This window comes from Myotis myotis, unplaced genomic scaffold, assembly GCF_014108235.1.
Source record: "Myotis myotis isolate mMyoMyo1 unplaced genomic scaffold, mMyoMyo1.p scaffold_m19_p_11, whole genome shotgun sequence".
In the NCBI taxonomy this organism is placed as follows: domain Eukaryota; kingdom Metazoa; phylum Chordata; class Mammalia; order Chiroptera; family Vespertilionidae; genus Myotis; species Myotis myotis.
Genome location: NW_023416315.1, coordinates 73,257,384 through 73,275,609, shown reverse-complemented (window position 1 = coordinate 73,275,609; position 18,226 = coordinate 73,257,384). Strand labels below are relative to the sequence as shown.

Here is an 18,226-nt window from a genome sequence, read left to right as displayed (position 1 = left end):
TGTGCGCCCGCGGGGGGCCGGGGTGTGCGCGCCCGGGGACGCTCGCCCCGCGAGCGCCAGAAGGGGGAGACTGGGTGCCGCTTGTGTGCCGCGGCGCTGACTTCCAACGGCCCCAGCTTGGGGAGGAGAGAGCGCACGGGGCGAGGAAACTTCACCTAAAAAGTTTCACCTTGTCGCGGGCGGGGGCAGGGTGGGAGGAAACGCGGCCCCCGCGGGGCCAGGCGCGCGGGAGGCAGGAAGGGCGGGAGCCGATTCCCCCTCGGAGTGGTGCCAGTCAGCACCTCTTCGCTCCCGCCACCGGCGGACGAGGCGGACGGACGGTACGCCAGACAGACGAACACGTGCTGGGGCGGGCAGGAGGCCGAGCTCCTGGGTTGGGTGGGGGGGCAGTGCCTCCCGCCGGGACGCGCCCGGGGCCGCCTCGGGCCGCGCGCGCCGGTTCGCGGCTGAGTCACCAGCCGATCAGCGCGCGGGTGGGAAGGGGCGGGGAGCGCGCCGCCGCCGGCGGGTCGGACGCTCGCGGGATCGGGCCGCAGGTGACCCGGGGCCCTCGCCTAGCGCTTTGTGACCAGATGCGGAGCCCAGCGGAGGGCGCGAGCCGGACGCGGGACGACAGCTGACTCGCTTCGCGGCGGCGCGGGGCGCGCGGGTGGTCCCTGCGCGACTGACTTCGCCGCCGCCGGTTCCTGGGCGCCTCAAGGTAAAACTACCACCGCCTTCAGATCCCGCACCCCACCCCGCGCCCCAGCGCCTCTGTCTCTTTGTTCCCTAAGGGACCTGACTGCTGATCCAGAGGGGTAGGCGAGGGTTCAGGGGCTTCTGGAACAAGGGATGTGGTCAGGGGGGAAGTCGAAACTAGATGGAGGCTTTTCTGTTTCAGGGGTTCGCTGCAGGCGGCCACCTGTATGACTCAGAGGCGCTGGGGTAGGAGAGTGATGTATGTTTATGGCCAAGTTTCAGGGCTGCGATCTGACTCAGCCCTAGACAAGGGATCTGGCCACCATGTCCCAGGGTGATGCTCCTGTCAAGGTTGGAGCCCATAGGTTTCCTTGCTCTTAGCCCTGCTTTAACTGTACTACGTGAGGGTCCTTCCAAGGGACTGATGTTTCTGTGAAGGGCTGAATTCTTCATTTCTGGCAAATACACAGGACTTGTGATCCATCATTTTCAATTGTACCTTAGCTCTTTGCTGGGGCGCTGTGGAGGGCATCTGTCTTATTAGGTAAACAGATTATAACCAGAGGTCGGATCGGCTGGCTAGTACTGGCCTAAGAATTAAAGCACAAATGAAAGTATTTTCACTGACTATTGCCAGTGCAGAATTTACAACAAAGTACGGTTTCCCGTTTCATACCTTTCTATTTCAAAAGAGCCGTTTACAAATTTGGCAGTTGAAGAGGATTCCAGTGGCTCATGCATGAATAGTTGCCCAATTTATTTTACCTTATCACACTTTTGTGTTCAAAGGAGCGCTGGGTAGAATGAAATATTGTCAACTTTCTTAGTCAAAATAATCGGGATACTTTAATTGCCAAATTAAGATGGCCAGGGAATATGATAGGATTGTATAAACTGACACTGGAGAGATTATATACTATCTGGACCCTCTCCTGAATTTTAAGAAGACTGTTCACGTATTGTAGAATTGGGTAGAGGTTTATTCTGTTGTTTCCGTCAGCCAGACACATGCAAATGGATTCAGAGAAACATTATATTCTTTTACAGCTAAACTATTATAGCTGATTAATGACTTTTTTTCTGCATGAAGATGATCTGAAAGTAATGTACATCATGTTTCTCTGTGCTACTGGGACATAAATTGTGCCTTTATGTAAACTGTAAGTGTTGCTTGGGTTATTTACAGGTACAAAGCTTTCCTTTTTAGCTCTAAGTGGATTGGGCTTTGTTTTAACATGTAAACTTCCATAATGGAACAGAAGTGAGGTGGTTTGGTTCCAACCATATACTACAAGTCTGGGTGTATTCTGTGTTCATTCTTTTGGAATTGCTGAATAACACAGGTGAGATTTACATCCCTCATAAGAAATTTTTATAGTACCAAAAATATGTCTGAGTGCATATAAAATATACTGTTGTTTTTAAAATTCTTTTCAGGTTTCACACTTAACAGTGCGTAAGCCTATAGTTATTAACCTAAAAATAGCTTTATTTTAACTGAATGTAATTTATGTATATAGAAGATGGTCTGCTGACTACTATTTTTTCAAAGACTGCTTTGTTCTTAATACATCACAATAGGGATTTACATTAGATGTGCCTTCAGAATTAGTGGATGAAGGATAAAGATTTGTTTATCTGAATGATAAAGATGTACAAGATTAACCACAGCCAGTCATTATGAAAGCGCATAACTGGTATCTTCATGACTTTTAAACCTACAATGAAAAAAATGACACTTTTCTAAGCAGGAAAAATACCCATTTTACAATTCATTTTAAGACCTTCTAAGCATACGTTCCACTATAATCTTAAATTTTATAAATTTGTTTTAATGAAGATTAAACTAAGAAATACATTTCAGAAATCAATTTCCTCAGCTGTTGTTTTTTAAGTCCAAAATAGGATTAGTCTAATTTTTCTTTTACAAATCTATACAGTAACCTCGAATAAACTTGTTCTCAAATATGGTTATGTCAAGATAAAGCGAATAACTCAAAAAGCCTGGCAGCCTGTCAGGACACACAGTGGTGGCTGCACCGATGCCTATGGTGACACACCTGTAATGAGTGCATAGCTCCCTACACATTCAGGGCAGCTCCTGTCCTTCTGCCCCTTTCCTCCTCATCCCTTCTGGTCCCCCCGTCCCCCCCCCCCCCCCCCCCCGCCCGCTTTTGGTCAGAGGTGCTTCCAAGCCCTTGGATGCCCCATTTCCCCATTTTCATGGTTTCTTTATCACTGTCATTAGGTTTAATGCTTCTCACCAGGACATCTATGTTTTCTTTTTCCCAGCATCCCTAATATTTTCCTGGAGCTGCTGTGTTTGTTCATGGCATACCAAATTTCCTCATTGTGCCGCCTTAAGGGGAGAAAATATGCAGAAACTCAAGTGCCAGGAAGTTTACCTCACTGGTGGATGTTGAAACTGTTGTCTTTGATTCTAGCCCTCAGGACATAATTTCTTTATGGGCTTTGCTCAGTGCAAAATAAATAGTCACCTCTCAGTAATAAATGATAGATATACTGACTACTGTCAATTCAGCATCACTTGAGTTAGCGGGCCAAGTTGCTGCCAGACCCACATTTCTAAAAACAGCTAAGAACGGTATGTAGAGCATCATATGTGTTTGTAACATTTTTTAAAAAGGAAGAAATGAGGCCCAGCTGATGTTGCTCAGTGGTTGAGCATTGACCCATGAACCAAGAGGTCACTGGTTCGATTCCTAGTCTGGGCACATGCCTAGGTTGGGGGCTTGATCCCCAGTGGGGGGTGTACAGGAGGCAGCCAGTGAATGATGTTTCTTTCTTACCGATGTTTCCATCTCTCTGTTCCTCTCCCTTCCTCTCTCTCTAAAACTCAATAAAAACATTTTTTTTAAAAGAAGAAATTAAATCTCTGTCCCTATAAGAGTTTACAATCTAGGTATAGAGATAAATAACACATAAAATGGAACCAAGATCCATAATTATTGAGGGGATATCACACGAGAATGACATTGTTAGAAATCATCCCGTTTGCTATTAAATACAGTTTTAGTTTTTAGTCAAAAGATTGGAACTTAAAGACCCCTTAACATTTTCAAGCTGTTTCTGAGCATATCATCTTTCTGATAGCGCAACAACCTTACAAGGTAGACAATATCTTAACTCCCCCATATAATAGGCAACAAAACTGTGCAAGAGCCTCGCTCCCATAGCTGTCTTAATATCACCATACAGCATCCGCCCAGTCATCCATGAAGGTTAACTTTTTGAAGCATTTCCACAGAAGTAGGTTGGGTTCCTTAGGTTAGTGATGAATGATGAATATACATTTCTAGTCTCTAGGGGTTCTCTCACCTTCTCTTCCTCCAGTTTTTTTTTTTTCTTGCTTTCTCTTTTTGTAGTAAAGCATACCAAGAAAAGCTTTGTTCACGTGTGTGGGGCATTCTCCTAGTATCATATTAAGAGTTGTGAATAATTTTATCATCTACCCTTCTATTAGAAAGCCCATTTTCAGATATCTCCTCAGTTGTGTTTAACTCTATATTCTCCTTGGAATTTGTTTCAGTAAAAACATTCGGTAAAATCTGATTACTTTGCTTTTCAAGGACAAAATGAAAAAGTATTTTTATAAGCTGTAAAATGTAATTGAGAGAAAAATCATACATCTGGCCTGTATAGCAGGAGGTGTAAACACAGCACAATTTAAAATAAAAAAAGAAGCAGTTAACTGGCTAAGCACATACCCAGGTATACATATTTCTTCTGTGATTATGTGAATTTCTGCAAGTATGTTATGGAGGATACTCCTGTTGTTTTTGATTTCTGTAATAGCTATAGGTTCCATAGAAGTTATATAAGAGCTTATGAGCCATATAAATGATATAATGGTCCATAGGATTTGAAAATGTATTTCTCCAAATATAACAAAGGATTATTATAAAATATGGCCAGAGCAATTATAAAATGTGGTCAGGGAATCACAGGTTCTAGTGAAAGCTAATTCCTGTACTCCAAGAAAGTGAGTGAGGATTTGGTCATTATGGATAATTTGTTGTGCACCTACTAGGCATAACTTGAGATTCTGGCAATGCAGCAGAGAATAAAAGAGACAAAATTCGCCAAAACCGGTTTGGCTCAGTGGATAGAGCGTCGGCCTGTGGACTGAAAGGTCCCAGGTTCGATTCCGGTCAAGGGCATGTACCTGGGTTGCGGGCACATCCCCAGTGGGGGATGTGCAGGAGGCAGCTGATCGATGTTTCTCTCTCATCGATGTTTCTAACTCTCTATCTCTCTCCCTTCCTCTCTGTAAAAAATCAATAAAATATATAAAAAAAAACACAAGAGACAAAATTCTCCGACCTCATGATGTTCTGTTCTATATTTAGGAAGGCAAACAATAAATAAAACACATTGTATATGAGGTGATGCTAAGAACTATAAGGAAGCATAAAGTGGTGGAGGGGAATAAGGGGAAATCGGGTGGTGATTGAGAAATTCAGTAGTGGGATCAGAGGAGGCCTTACTTCAAAGGCTAGACCCCGAAGGAGATGAAAAACCAACCCAGGTGGAGATCTGGGGCAGGGCTTCTACTCTGCATTCCTCAGGAGTGCCCCATTCTCGTTTTGTTTTGTCTGGCATTACGCAGTCCACGGCCGGCACAGCTGTCCACGGTGCCGCTGGTTCTTCACGGGAAGTACCTGGGCAGTGCCTGCCATAGTTCACTACAGTCTCAAAATGAAGATGAAGTTGTGGCCCACATCCCTTGGTTTATGGGGTCGGGAAGAAGAGAACCCATGGTATTCTCCTCCATTTGCCTGATCAGGGATATTGCTCCACTTGGACAATTTTCCTTCTTGTTTTCCACACTATGAGCTTGGCCCAAAGGGATTTGTTGAGAGCAAAACCCGTATCTTTGTCATGGGTCCCCCTCCGTAGTATACACCTGGAGGCAGTAGGGGGGTACATTTTATAGCATGCAGTTTCTGTCTGCTGTGCACTCCTTTCTTTCCTTTTTCTCTTACCTTCCTTGCCCCTTTCCAGTGGTAAGCCACTGTGTTGGATTCCCAGCATCTTTCCTTCCTTCTTCCTCATACGCTGTCTATATCCTGTATCAAGATTTGCAAACAGCTAACCTAAATGGTAAAGCTAATCCCTTCACTATGGAAGGACAATCTGCTCAGAAAAAGCCCTAAGAGGGCAGCGACTGCTTGGTATCGTCAGCATTGCCATGAGGCCCAGTGTGTGGCATGTGGTGCTGTCTTTCAAATTTTCAGGAGAAGCTAGAAATCTCTCAGTATTTAAATGTTAACTCAGCATGTTTAAAACTGTGCGGCTAGAGAGACAAAATGTCTGTGGGCCAGCTCTGGCTCCTGGTGGTCCTGTTTGCCATCTTGGCCATGACTATACCTGCCAAGTGATCCCCTGTGTGACCTTGAGGTGCTGTGTGACCTTCAGCAGCATACTTGCCCAAAGAGCCCCAGGACCACTTCTGCAAAGTGTTTTATCTTCTGTAGTTCTCAGATTTTTTCCCCCCTCTCTGGAACATTAGTTTAGCAATTTAAAAAGAAAAAGATACTTTAAATTTTATATATTGGCACATACTTATTTTTTCTAAACTCATCAGCCCACCACACTTTCTATCAAGCTATATATATAACTCTAAACTAGAGGGTTACCTAGCGATTTCGTTGTTGAACCAAAGCAATCATTTTCTGAAACCTAAATTCATCGTAACTTTATATGTACATTTCATATTTCATTTCCAAGTTCTCCTTCAGAATAAATCCTCTCTTTGGAATACTGGCACTTTCTTGTTTTGTATTTTATTTTGTTTGGTTTGGTTTAGATCTCCCTGAACTTCGCGAATTGTTATTTCTCTACCATTGAAATTCAAAAGGCACACTGTGTTGGTTTCAAGGGCCCTTAAAAGCCATCAGATGTGTGTTGCAATCTATTTTTCCAAAGGAGTAAAAGCTCACAGGTTGTGCACTAACTTGTTTCCTTTAGTTCTAAGAACTTGAAAGACCCAGGCTAGTGGCCTTCCGGAAGGCCTCTGTGTTAGACCGGAAGATTATGTACTGTATTTCTTCCTACTATTTTAATGCAAATATAATAATATGTCACGAAGGAGTACACATATTAAGATCAGTGGCCTTTTCCTACTGTGAAATGATATTTTATTCTTCAGTAGTTGGAAATCTGAGACAGCACCTAGAACCTCAGGTCCAATTTTAAAGTTGTATGTTAAAACAAAGGAAATAATTGACTTGGAGGAATTAAGAAGTGCTCCAGTTGTTCAGTAAGACCATGAGATGGTTTTGGTTTTTAGTATTTTATTTAATATCAAGAAGAGCATTCAAAGCTGGAGGCCTTTGAAATAATGTAGTTTTCACCAGTCAGAGAAAGAGAAGTGGAGTAATCTGGTTAGCAGAAGGCAGGTTGCCTCCTTTTGAGGCCTGATCATGTGTGAAAGGAAAACCCAGCCAAGTTTTAGGTCCATAAGACAACTCTATCTTTAAAAATCAGTCTGGGCTTTGCTCGAGACTAACGTGTTTAGACCAACATTTTAGTTCTTAAAAAGTAAACCTAGGGGTCTTTTAAAAGAAATTTAATCCATGTGTTTTTTATTCACTAAATCCTAAATCATTATCTATAAACTGTATGTCTCTCTAAGCTCTTTGATGTCTAAGAAATCTTTGAAGCCATGTTAAGGCCCCTTTTGTTCCAGAAAAATAGGAAGTTGGTTTTTACTAAGGGTCGTCGAAAATCTGAAATCTAAAATCCTGCAACCATGACGGAATGGATGTTTGAATGAGTACTAATGCATTTTTCTGATGCAATGTAAAAAATATAAGTATTTTTAAAGACCAGTCTTATTCCGTTATAATCCTTACTAACCCCGAGGACATTATTTTGGCACAACTCCTCTTTCTATTGTAATACAAAATATTACATATATATATTTAAAAAGTCCAAATATTTATTATAAGTTTATACTGGCACACAGAAGGTACTCAGTAAATATGTTGTTGAATGTTAAATGAATGACATTTTCTTCTGCCAGAACCTCCCAGCTAATGTCAATCTTTCTGTTCAATATCAGTATCCATCTGTCATGTCTTAGAATGACATCTATTCTGAGCCAGTGACCTGGTTCGACAAATTTTTTAAATATTCCATCTAACTAAATGTATGACATTTATTGTAATTCATTCTGTACCATGAAGTAACTGCTTTTGCAAAAAAAGTGCTGAAAATAGGAAGGAATTCTAGGCTAATTTGATTAAGTATTCAGTTTTACCATATGCTTTCTGAAAATTGACTCCTCCTAACCCCCATCCCTGCCCCGCCACCACCACCACTTATACAATTCCTGCTATCCTTCTTTTCACCTTGACATGCTTACTGATTGAAAACTATGCACAGAAAGGGGCAGGTTATTTGTATCTATAAGCAAGAGCAGCAAGTTCAAATAGGCTTAGAAAACATGATGCTTTAATCCTAAGTTGTCATAAGGGACATTGAACAATAATAGTGGTGTTGGGGCTTGCTCCAAATTACATGAATGACACATCTTTGAACTCTATTGTGTGGAGAACAACACCTTCTTACTCTAGTTATATTTCCTGTTTGTGAGTCTGTGCTTTCTGGTAACTATACTTCCCATAGGGATTCAGCCCAAATATGTACTTTAAGTACAGTTGAAAAGTACATGACTAGAGTATTAAAGCTATGGAAACAGCAACTCCTTCTGTCTCAAAGAAAGAATGAATTTAGGAGGTGCAGTACTGAAACATGTACACTGAGATCTTTTTATTATATTATGAATTTCTAACAACGTATCACATTTGTTCCCCAGAAAACTTTCCCTGATCAAAAGTGTCTTGTATCTGTGTGACATTGAGGTACCAGAATTTGGCAATTTCTTATATCTTGGTGGGGAAAGAAAGGAAAATTGTGTTATTATGGTTTTGAAATGGAGATTCTCTTAAGTGAACCTGAAGGTTGCCAAATACATATATCATCATTAAAGCTTGTTTTGAAATTTAATTATAGATTGCACTGTATAAGGAGTAACTTATTTATATAGTTTTGGGTTTGTTTTGTTTGATTTTTTAAAATATATATTTTTATTGATTTCAGAGAGGAAGGGAGAGGGAGAGAGGGAAATAGAAACATCAATGATGAAAGATCCCCTACTATGGATCAAGCCTGCAACCCAGGCATGTGCCCTGACTGGGAATTGAACCATGACCTCCTGATTCATAAGTCAACACTCAACCACTGAGCAGCACTGGCTGAGCTATTATGTAGTTTTGACCAGCTTAAGTTTTGCTTCAATGGTTAACCAGAGGACCAATAATAATTATATATTAATGTGTTTGTATACATTTATAACTAAACTAGAGGCCCAGTGCACAAAATTCATGCACTCAGGGGTGGGGGGATCCCTCAGCCTGGTCTGCACCCTCTCGCAGTCTGGGAGCCCTCAGGGGATGTCCGACTGATGGCTTAGGCCTACTCCCCAGGCCTAAGCCATCAGCTGAACATCCTTAGCACTGACGCAGAGGCAGGAGAGGCTCCTGCCACCACCACTGTGCTCGCCAGTTGTGAGCCTGTCTTCTGGCTGAGCAACGCTCCCCCTGTGGGAGTGCACTGACCACCAGGGGGCAGCTTCTGCATTCAACATCTGCCCCCTAGTGGTCCGTGCATGTCATAGCAACAGGTTGTTATGCAGTTCAGTCAATTTCCATATTAGCCTTTTATTATATAGGATTATTCTTAATTCCATTTAAAAGGTCTCACAATTTCACAATTTGATAAATTAGCAGTCAAATGCCTCTATATTTATACTAGTACATTTGGAAATATGTAGTTCAATTTAAGAAAATTTTTGTGATAACTCTCATGTCACAGATACAGAAAATAAATAGTGAAGTAGAAGACCTAGAGGTTTTTATGGGTTAAGGGAGGAGAGAGGTAAGTGGATATGCTGTAAGGTCATGGGCTTGGGTGCATTGGAAATCATGAATAATGTGTCCCATTAGGAATCAGACTGCTGCCTTACAAATAGGAAAAAAGCTGAGTACAGAATCAAGGGAAGCTCACAGGAAAATAGTAGGGCACACAATAAGCAAAGTCTGAACTTCCTCCAACTCTGTCACAGGTAGTTTGATTCTGGGAGAAGCTAGACCATAATCTACCCACTCCTACCCAGTCCTCTTAGTTTACCCTACTCTCAGCTACCAGGAAGATTTAGCAGAAGCAGGAATAACTTTTAGTCTGAATGTCAGAGGTATGTCCTAAGCCCTCTATTAGTTACATACAAACACTCTAAATGAAAGTCTATGTTTCAGAAGAAGTCATTGTATTAAAAGAAAAAGCAAATAAACTTGTAACTGTTTTACATCATTTTCATGACTAAAATTTCCTAGCATATCAGTGCTTATAATGCATCTATTACAAAAGTTATGTCCCTAAAAACTATATCCACAATTACTGTCCATTGGGATATCATCTGTTGTAGAGGTATATTAGCTTTTCTTGTGGATATTATCCTGAGGACATTTCTTTGGGCCTTGAATATACAGAGTTCATGCTGGAGTGTGTGTAGAAATTGCATTTGTCATGTTCCAAACATGAACTCAGACAGTGGTCTAAAGATTTGAGGAAAGCTCATATTAGCACTTCCTGTTTATTGCTGCTCCTCTGAGAGTCTTAGGTGAGCATCTGTCACCTGACTCTGGCCTCACTTTCAGGCAGAATCCCTACTCCTACTGATGGTTATCCTGGCCAAAGTGAGCTCGTGGTCCAACTACTGCCTAGTTAAGACAAAAACAGCAGACAAATAGAATCTTTTAGGGACCTTGTGAGCCTTTGGGCTTAAAATATTACCGTAGCTGGGTTGTTGTGTTTTTTTTTTTTTTAAGGTTTTTAAATTGATTTTAGAAAAAAAGGGAGAGGAAGAGAGAGAGAGAAACATCGATGTGAGAGAGCACCATCGATAGGCTGCCTCCCGCACACACCCCGACTGGGGCCTGAACCCACAACCTCGGCATGTGCCCTGACTAGAATCAGAACAGTGACGCTTTGGTGCACGGAATGATGCTCAACCAACTGAGTCACACCAGCCAGGGCAACCCCTACCTATTTTTTAAATTGAGTGGAAAACAGTGCAATCAATATTTTAAGTTCTACCGAAAACAACTTTGCCCTAACAGAAATGAATGTGCATTTTGGACTTTTCAAAAATTAACTTTCTCTCATGTCTGAATTAAGATATTTCTAAATTCTCTTTCAGCCTCACTAACACATATTCGTGCCGTGAAATCTGTAGATAAGGTCCAATGATTTTAAATATTCTTTGGGTCTTCAAAGAGGTCACACAAAAAAATTGTTGTTTCAATTACCAGATAAATGCAGATAAAACCCCATACAGTTTCATTAACAACAATGAAAGGTGGAAGCCCTTGAATCTTGTGTCATAAGTTGATTAATTACTTTCCAAATGTTACTAAAGATTCTGAGTGAATAACTAAACTGGTATTTAGGATCAAGACTCTCACAATTCCTAAATGGGTTTTAATTTTCAAAGCTAGATTACCAATATATCTGATTCATTTGTTTAGCATCTTTAGACTGTTGGTTCTATTAAAAAGAGAGCAGGGTATCTGTCTCAGTATGTTTTTCTTTTCCCTGAAGTTAATTCCTTGCAGATTTCAATAAAAATGGTTTTAAAATAAAAACAATCAAATGCTGACATTTCCTCTTAATAAAGGCTTATGGATCTGTGGGATTATATAAACAACACAAGGACTTCACTACTGAGGTCATGTTTATGGATCCGTTTCATCCTCACATCTGCCTTGCCGATGGCTTAGACACTCAATGAGAATGGGCATTAGAATGAGTTGTACCTCAATCGAACTTGTGTTCTTGTTTTGGTCCTTTTCCTTTTTCTCTCTTCCCATTACAATAATTGCAAACTTTCGCCATTCTCTCAAGCTCTTGAAGCTCTTTGGCTTCTCTTATTTTCAGTGTAATATCTTTCTTTATGGTTTAGCAGGGGTGGGGAACAACCAAGGGCCGTATAAGGCCCACAAAATCAATTGGTCTGGCCCTGCCATGGCATTAGAGGTGAGTTAATTAAATATTTGACCAAATATAGCAGGCTGATTTTTAAGTTGATAATTTTGTGTGGCCCTCGAATGATGTTATAAATATCCAGATGGCCCGGGGCAGAAAAAAAAGGTTCCCCACCTCTGGTTTAGAAACTAAACAGCCAAAGTGGCTCCATGTCACTCATTATTACCTCTCTGCTTTTGTCTCAAGTGACAAAATGGTCTTTTCAACCCATCGTCTTGATCCCACTCTTTCCCTCACGCTCCATCTATCCCACTTTCCTCCCAAACCCTTCCCATCTTTTAAAATATCTCTCACCTTTGTTCATTCAGCCCTTACTCAACTTCTTCTTATAGAAAGAAAGAACACACAGATGTCCAATATCCTAATAGGATCCTTAATACCCAATTACCTTAAATATTCACTCCTAATTCTGCCTTATCCTTTTGCTTGTTGTTTTTTATATTTATTGGAATTTATTGGGATGACATTGGTTAATAAAACTACATAGGTTTCAGGTATATAATTCTATAGTACATCATCTGCATATTGTACTGTGTGTTTATCAGCCCAAGTCAAGTCTCCTTCCATCATCATTTATTTCCCCTTTACCTTTTTCTACCTTCCCCCACCCTCCCTTCCCTCTGGAAATCACCATACTGTTGTTTGTGTTCATGAGTCTTTTTTTCTTTGCTTAATTCCGTTCACCCTTCTCACCCAGCTCCCAATCACCTCTCTTCTGACAGGTGGTCTGTTCTCTGTATCCATGAGTCTCTCTCCACTTTGTTAGTGTCTTTTGTTCATTTTATTCCACGTTCATAAGTGAAGTTACATGGTACTTGTCTATCTCTGACTGGCTTATTTCACTTAGCATAATAACTCTCCAGGTCCATCCGTGCTGATGCAAAAGGTAAGATTCCTTTTTTTTTTTTTTTTTTTTTTTTTTACAGCTGAGTAGTATTCCATTGTGTATTCCATGTATCACAGCTTTTTTTATCCACTCATCTACTGATGGGCACTTGGGCTTCTTCCAAATCTTGGCTATTATAAATACTGCTGCAATGAACATGGGGGTGCGTATATTTCTTGAATTAGTGTTTAGGGTTTCTTTGGATATATTCCCAGAAGTGGAATCACTGGGTCATAAGGCACTTCCACTTTTAATTTTTTGAGGCAACTCCTTGTGTTTCCCTTGCCCAAGACAGTACCTCACACAAAATATTGCTATGAGAAATTTTCGGCATTTTTCTGCCTATGTTTTCTTCTAGGATTTTTATGGTTACAAGTCTAACATGTAAGTCTTTAATCCATTTTGAGTTTATTCTTGTGTATGGTATAAGAAGGTGATCTACTTTCATTTTTTTGCACATATCTGTCCAGTTTTCCCAACACCATTTATTGAAGAGACTATCTTTATCCCATTGTATGTTTTTGCCTCCTTTGACAAATAATAACTGACTATAAAGGCATGGGTTTATTTCTGGGCTCTCTATTCTGTTCCATTCATCTATATGTCTGTTTTTATGCCCGTATCATGCTGTTTTGATTACTATGCCCTTGTAGTATAGTTTGAGATCAGGCAGCGTGATTCCTCCAACTTTGTTCTTTTATCTCAAGGTTGCTGAGACTATTTGGGGTCTTTTTTAGTCCCATATAAATTTTTGAATATTTGTTCTAGTTCTGTGAAATATGCCAGTGGTATTGTGATAGGAACTAGTTTGAATCTGTAGATTCCTTTGGGTAGTATGGACGTATTAATGATGTTAATTTTTCCTAACCATGAACATAGTATATGCTTCCACATATTTGTATTTTCTTCAGTGTCTTATAATTTTCCAAGGACAGGTCTTTTACATCCTTGGTTAAATTTTTTTCCTAGTTACTTTATTCTTTTTTGAAGCAATTGTAAATAGGACTGTTTTCTTACTTTCCCTTTCTGATAGTTAATTACTAGTATATGAAAATGCAGCTAACTTCTGGATATTTATTTTGTATCCTGCTACTTTACTGAATTCATTAATCAGTTCCAGTAGTTTTTTGGTGGAATCTTTCGGGCTATCTATACACAGTATCATGTCATCTGCAAATAATGACAATTCTTCTTTTCCAATTTGAATGCCTTTTATATCTTCATCTCTAACTTATTGTAGCTTGGACTTCCAGTACTATGTTGAGTCAGAGTGGTGAAAGTGGACATCCCTATCTTGTCCCAGATCTTAAAGGAAAGGCTTGTAGATTTTTCCCATTGAGTGTGATGTTGGCTCTGGGTTTGTCATATATAGCTCTTATTAGTTTGAGGTATGTTTTCTCTATTCTCAGTTTGCTGAGAGTTTTTATCATAAATGGGTGCTGGGTTTTATCAAATGTTTTTTCTGCATATTTTGATATGATCATATGGTTTTTATCCTTCATTTTGTTTATGTGGTATATCACATTTATTGTTTTGTATCTTGTATCAACCTTGCATCCTCAGAATAAGTTCCACTTGACTGTGGCATATGACCTTTTTAATGTATTGGTGGATCCCGTTTGCTAATATTTTAGCATCTGTGTTCATCAGTGATACTGGCCTTTAATTTTCTTTCTTTGTAGTGTCTTTATTGCATTATGGAATTAGGATAATGCTGGCCTTGTAAAATGAACTTGGGAGTCTTTCCTTCTCCTGAATTTTTTTTTTTTTTGAATAGTTTGAGAAGAATAGTTGTTAGTTCTTCTTTGAATGTTTGGTGAAATTCACCTGTGAAGCCAGCCATCTGATCAAGGACTTTTTTTGTTGGGAGTCTTTTGATTACTGCTTCAATTTCACTAGTTATAATCTGTCTATTCAGATTCTCTGATTCTTCCTGATTCAGTTTTGGAAGATTGTATATTTCTAGGAATTTATCCATTTCATACAGATTGTCCAATTTGTTGTTCATAATATTTTCTTAAAATTCTTGCTATTTCTTTAGTGTCTGTTGTTACTTCTTCTCTTTCATTTCTGATTTTATTTATTTGGGTGTTCTCTCTTTTTTTCTTGATGAATTTGATGAAAGATTTCTCAATCTTGTTTATCTGTTCAAAGAACCAGCTCTTGGTCTCATTGATTGTTTGAACTATTTTTAGACTATATTTTGTTTACTTCTGCTCTGATCTTTATTATTTCCTTCCTTCTACTCACTTTGGGCATTTTTAGTTCTTTTTCTAGTACCTTTAATGGTAAAGTTAAATCATTTATTTGAGATTTTCCTTGTTTCTTAAGGTAGGTCTGTAATGCTATGAATTTACCTCTTAGGACTGCTCGCACTGTGTTTTATAGATGTAGGGTTATTGTGTTCTCATTATTATGTGTTTCAAGGTAACTTTTGATTTCATCCTTGATCTCATTGTTAACCTATTAATTGTCTAGTAACATGTTATTTAGTCTCCATGTCTTGTTTTTGTTTATTTTTTCACTGTTTTCTTGTGATTGATTTCTAGTTTCATGCCATTATGGTCCAAAATATGCTTGATATGATTTCTGTCTTCTTAAATTTATTAAGACTTGTTTTTTGTCCTTACATGTGGTCTATCATAGAAAATGTTCTATATGCACTTGAAAAGAAAGTATATTCTGCTGCTTTGGGGTGAAATACTCTGGAGATATCAATAAAATCCATCTAATCTACTGTGTCAGTTAAGGCCATCATTTTTCCTTGTTAATTTTTCTCTGGAAGATCTATCCATTGATGTCAATGGGGTGTTAAAACCCCCTACTACAATTGTATTACTGTCAATCTCTCCCTTCATGTCTGTCAATATTCACTTTACATATTTATGTACCTTTTGTTGGTTACATAAATGTTTATAAGGGTTATATTCTCTTGTTGGATTTTTCCCTTTGACTTTACATAGTGTCCTTCCTTGTCTCTTACTATATTCTCTCTTTTAAAGTCTCTTTTGTCAGATATAAAACATTGCTACCCCAGCTTTTTCTTTCATTTCCATTTGGATGAAATGTCTTTTTCCATCTTTTTACTTTTAATCTGTGTGAATCTTCCATTCTATGGTGAGTATTTTGTAGACAGCATGTATATGGGTCTTGTTTCTTATTCATTCAACTCCCCTATGTCTTTTGATTGGAGTATTTATGCCATTTACATTTAAAGTGATTGTTGATAGGTATGTATTTATTGCCATTATATTCTTTTAGCAATGTTCTTCTGCTTCTTGTTGTTGTTTTTTTGTTAATCCTTACCCAAGGATATTTTTTCCATTGATTTTAGAGAGTGGAAGGAGGGAGGTGTGGAGAGAGGGAGAGAAGGAGGGGGAACTTCAGATATTGTATTCTTTATTTTTTATTGCCTCCCACACCCACCCCAACCAGGGTTCATGATCAAAACTCTAACCTAGGTTAACTCCTTTGACTGGATATTGAACCTGCTACCATTTGGTGTGCAGGCCAGTACCTAACTATTGAGCCACACTGGCTAGGACTTATTCTCATTCTTTTTAATTTTTTTCTTTTTTTCTTTTTGGATGTTTTTTTAACCTTGTCTTCCATATTGCTGATTTAATCCTCTTTTTACTACTTTAAATATATTCTTGACTTCAGATATTGTATTTTTTATTTTTGATTGCCCTTTTTAAGTTTTCTATGTCTGTTCACATGCTGGTGTAGTTCTTACTGAGTTCTTTGAACATCCTTGTAACCATTACTTGGAACTATATATCTGCCTCCATTTTATTGGGCTTTTTTTTCTGGAACAGTCTCTTCTTCTTTTCTTTGGGGACTTTTTCTTTGTCTCTTCATTTTGGCTGCCTCTTTGTATTTTTTCTATGTATTGGATGGGTCTGCTATGACTCCCAGTTTTCGTGGGGTGGCCTTTTGTAGTAAGTTTCCTGTAGAACCGAGTGCCGGTCTCCTTGATCTTCTGAGCTGGCTGCTCTAGTAATGTCTGTTATGTGGGTTATGTGGATCCTCCTATTATAACTGAGTCCTGATTGTTATTTGGCTGGTTTGTGCATGGGATCAATCCTTAGGCTCACTGATTATGAGACTCAACCCCTACCACTGTATACGAGCTGCTGTGTAGGTGCTGACCTCACGAAGCGGAATTCATCTCAGCAGTGTTTGGTGCCACAGCATCCCAGTGGTCGGATGCTGGCCACTGGGTGTGTTGGGGCCTCTTGGGAGGGACCCTGGTGTAGACCACTCTCAGACACTATCTGTGCCTCAGCAACCTGTTTGGAGCTACAAGAAGCCCACAGTTTGTGGCTGCCTCTGCTGGGCTTCAGTGCATGAGAAGGACCAAGCTGTGCATCTAGGCCAGCATTTCTAGTACTAGACCCAGGGGCAGTTCAGCAAAAGTCCCAAGGCACCCCAAGATCTGCCTCTGCCTTCCTTTTCCTGCCAGCTGCCTGTTAGGTTCAGTCACTGAAAAAGCCTCTAGTGGAGTCAGGAAGATGGGGCCAGTGGATCTCCTGTCAGGGGAAGGTGCCAGTCAAGTTTCAATGAAGGTGATAGACGTGGTCCCTGCCCCAGGGCCAAGAGACCCAGTCTATCCCAGATTTTGCCCAGACCTCAGCAAGGTAGAGCCACTAGGGGGTGGGCAGGTGGGGCCTCCGAAGTCCGGAGGTTGGGTCTGCCAGAAGCTGGGAGGGGGTTTGATTGGATCTACCATGAGGGAGAAGTGCTGGTCAGCTTCACAGAAAAGTGGGGAAAATGGCTCCTGCCTCAAAGCCAGACTACTCAATCCAGGCACTGGCACCCCCTCAGTCTTCCCAGAGCTCTACATCCTGGCCAGGGCCGCTACTCCTCAGCAGGGCCTGTGCTTTGCCAGGCGGGGTGAGAGGGAGTTCCAAGGATGGCCCAGTTGCTTTCCCCAGGCTGAGGCAACGTGATAATGTCTAGATAAGGGAAAGCAGCTTTGATGTCTGAGCACATAGAAGTTTCTAATCTCTCAGGAGAGGGCAAGAGAGGCAGCAGAAAAGTGCTCCTGCCCATGAATGATGGCATCTGTGGTGTGAGAAAATGACTCAGCGCAGGGATCCTCATGGCTGTCCTTTCCCCTTTCTCCCCAGAGCCACAAACCTCAGACTCCTCTCATGTGACTCTAGTCTGCTTCGCCCTCCCTCCCCCAGAGCTCAGGATGAGTGGCTGCAAATGAAATTCTGTGCGTTGGCCCTTTGAGAGGGTGCCTGTTTCTCCAGCTGATTCTATCTCTCCCTGGCAGGCAGAAACCCCGCTGCTTTTCACAGACAGATGTTAGGGACCTCTTCCTGGCTCTGGTGCTCTGGGTTAGGGAACCTGGCTTGGCGTTTAGGTCCCACGCTTCTTCAAGGGGAACCCCCACAGCTGAGATATCCCTCCAGAAACTCAGCAGCTGCCCATGGAAGCTGGGCCAGCCCCCCTTTTCACATCTCTGCCCTTCCTACCAGTCTCGATTTGGCTTCTGTAAATCCTTGGTGATAAGACTCCTCT

The 18,226-nt window shown here is 40.7% G+C and overlaps 1 protein-coding gene across 8 annotated transcripts in view; it reads left to right on the top strand.

Moving 5' to 3' along the window:
- Positions 1-466: 466 nt before the first annotated feature.
- Positions 467-18,226, top strand: part of MET (MET proto-oncogene, receptor tyrosine kinase) — a 144,321-nt gene continuing 126,561 nt past the window's right edge. For 6 of the 8 annotated variants that reach the window (XM_036328904.1, XM_036328902.1, XM_036328903.1 and 3 more), the window contains exon 1: positions 467-700. The gene's annotated coding sequence lies outside the window, so the exon portion shown is untranslated. The remainder of the gene's footprint in view (positions 701-18,226) is intronic. The other 2 variants (XM_036328900.1, XM_036328898.1) reach the window with 1 other exon arrangement.